The sequence below is a fragment of the Leptonychotes weddellii genome, chromosome 15, assembly GCF_054177405.1.
Source record: "Leptonychotes weddellii isolate Sample4059 chromosome 15, ASM5417740v2, whole genome shotgun sequence".
Lineage (NCBI taxonomy): Eukaryota > Metazoa > Chordata > Mammalia > Carnivora > Phocidae > Leptonychotes > Leptonychotes weddellii.
In genome coordinates, this window is record NC_138383.1 from 13,290,015 (window position 1) to 13,292,437 (window position 2,423).

The 2,423-nt window shown below is 52.0% G+C and overlaps 1 long non-coding RNA gene and 2 other non-coding genes across 3 annotated transcripts; all 3 read right to left on the minus strand.

The window, feature by feature from the left end:
* Positions 1 to 890: 890 nt before the first annotated feature.
* Positions 891 to 1,024, minus strand: LOC115938748 (small nucleolar RNA SNORA76). Its single transcript, XR_004073779.2, has one exon. It is a non-coding gene; the product is annotated as a small nucleolar RNA SNORA76 (small nucleolar RNA).
* A 35-nt stretch (positions 1,025 to 1,059) lies between these two features.
* Positions 1,060 to 1,582, minus strand: LOC115938746 (uncharacterized). Its single transcript, XR_004073776.2, has 2 exons — positions 1,362 to 1,582; positions 1,060 to 1,148 (listed from the first exon to the last, which is right to left on the minus strand). It is a non-coding gene; the product is annotated as an uncharacterized LOC115938746 (long non-coding RNA).
* LOC115938747 (small nucleolar RNA SNORD104) lies at positions 1,227 to 1,296 on the minus strand. Its single transcript, XR_004073778.1, has one exon. It is a non-coding gene; the product is annotated as a small nucleolar RNA SNORD104 (small nucleolar RNA).
* Positions 1,583 to 2,423: the final 841 nt, after the last annotated feature.

Genomic DNA, 2,423 nt, shown 5'->3' on the forward strand with positions numbered 1-2,423 from the left:
GCATCCAAGTTATTTCTACTCAATCCTTTTTGGGTAATAGGGAGAGAATAAACCGTGTGTAGAGGTCACTTGGGCACTCAGCTGCCAAAGCAGCTTACATTTCCTGGGTGATCACCAGATGGGCTTTCTAATACTGCAAAGTGGTCCTCACCTCAGCGGATTTTAAAACACCCAAGGGACATCTGGTTTCTGTGCTGGATCTTACACCCTCAATAGCCTCGTTAATCCTGTGAACTTGGAGCGCCCTGCAGTTACTACACACCAAAGCAGTTTAAACACTGCCCTCATGCATCCTGGCCTTTCAACAGTGCTGCTTTGTACTCAGAACTGATACACCTTTCACCTAAACCCAGGTGAGATGGCTCATCACCACCAATCACCTGGACCGGGAAGGAGTGTGCATTTACTTAGGTGCCTGATGTGACCAGAAATGCATAAAATTTAATTCACCTTTACAACGACCTTCTTCAGGCTAACTGGGCTAATTTGTCCAAAGCCTTTATCCCCATGCTCAGCACAGTATACAAATAAAAACTGGCCCTAAATGGTAGTTTTTCTAAATGGGTCGCTGCTATACTTTAGCCCGGCGAGTTTTTAAATTCATGCAGCTTCAAGACTGAAACCAGTTCCGGGGCCCTTAAACTGCTCACACTTAGCTGCCGCCCCCCCTTCAGAGGCCATCCACGCCGCGGTTAACCTGCAGGTCTCGAGATCACGGACGATAGGACTTACAGGAGAGGTACAGAAACGTGCGGGGCACTGAGTAGCAGGGCATCCGGGATCCCCGACGTCTCTCCAGGGCGCTTCAACCTCGGCTAAAAGGACTGAGGCTGGAGTCGTCGCAATCCCCCCTCCCCGGAAAACCTCCCGCCCCCTGCAGCCGGGTGCCGCCGTGTCGCTCGCGGTTAAAAGGGCCGCCGGCGGGAGAACCAGGCGGCCCCAGTTATGCCCAAGCGCGTACTCTGGCGCTACAGCCTGACCCCCGGCGCCACGCGCAGGCGCAGCGGGGGCTCAAAAGCAGCGCGTCGCGACAAGGAACACTAACAGCAACACCAGCGCTGGGATCAAACCATTTTATTGAAGGGCTTCGGGGAATGGTCCAAGAGGAGGAGGACAGGGAGATGCGACGTCCTCGGCCCGGCCGGAACCTGCAAGAATGAAAGCGGGGGGTTAGCGGTTGTGCGCCCGCAAGCCCGTTCCCTGCCCGCCGCAACCCCGGAGGCCCGGCTCAGATTGTAGTTCGCATCACCCGCATCAGCAGTCTAACACGTGCTTTTTTGGGAGTGTCATCACTGCAGGCCCCCCGCGACCCACCCGGTTCCCGGGCCGACCCGCCGGAGCCCGGTACAGACACACCTCACCTCCTCAACGTCACAGTCCCCGAAAGACCGAGCCCCTTCCTCCGGCTTCTACTTAAGGAGCTGACAGGAGGCAGTTGGGCGGGCCTTACCGGCAGTAACCAATAGCAAGGGACACTTCCGGTCACGTGCCCGTAAAGTAGCCTAAAGAGCGGCCGTGCTCGCTGAGTCCTCCAGAGTATAGAGTGGTCACGTGCCGACCATAGAGATGGGCGTCAAGGGAAGATGTGAGTCTGGATTTCTTTCCGAGTCTAGGTTGCTACCTTGTAATTAGCGCGTCTCTGTACAGTACACCAAAGGGCAGTTTACAAACAGGACGCAACTGAGTCACTTTGAAATGTTCTGTGCCAGGAGGTAGGCTAGGAGCTGAGCATATAAAGGTGACAGTCTAACCTTGTTCCTGAATTGAAAGTAACCTTTTCGGGCAAAAAGAGCCTGTCTTTGAAAGTAGAGGATATGCAAAAAAAAAAAAAAAAAAAGAAAGTAGAGGATGTGCAACCAGATCCTGACTTTGTGACGAATTCGTTGTATGACCCTCAATTTGAGAAAAATAGGAATATCCAAAAAAGTTGTGAAGATTAAATGAAATCATGTCGGCTGCCTGGCACATTCTGAGTGGTAAACAAGTAATTGTTTTGTTGGGGTTTTTTTAGATTTTATTTATTTATTTGACAGAGAGAGAGACAGCGAGAGAGGCAACACAAGCAGGGGGAGTGGGAGAGGGAGAAGCGGGCTTCCCGCGGAGCAGGGAGCCCGATGCGAGGCTCGATCCCAGGACCCTGGGATCATGACCTGAGCCGAAGGCAGACGCTTAACGACTGAACCCCCCAGGCGCCCAACAAATAATTATTTTAAAGCACTGCTGTGAGGTGGAAAACTTAGGTGAGTGCAGAGCTTTAATAAATGCTAAAATAGAGCTATGAACAACCTACTGTGGAAGCCCCAAGGAGAGAATGCCTAACTTTGGGAAAGTTAAAAGTACTTCTAAGTACTGAACTCTTAGAGTAAGCCAGACACACTCTTCACTACAGTTGACCCTTGAACAAGGAAGGGGGTGAGGGAGGT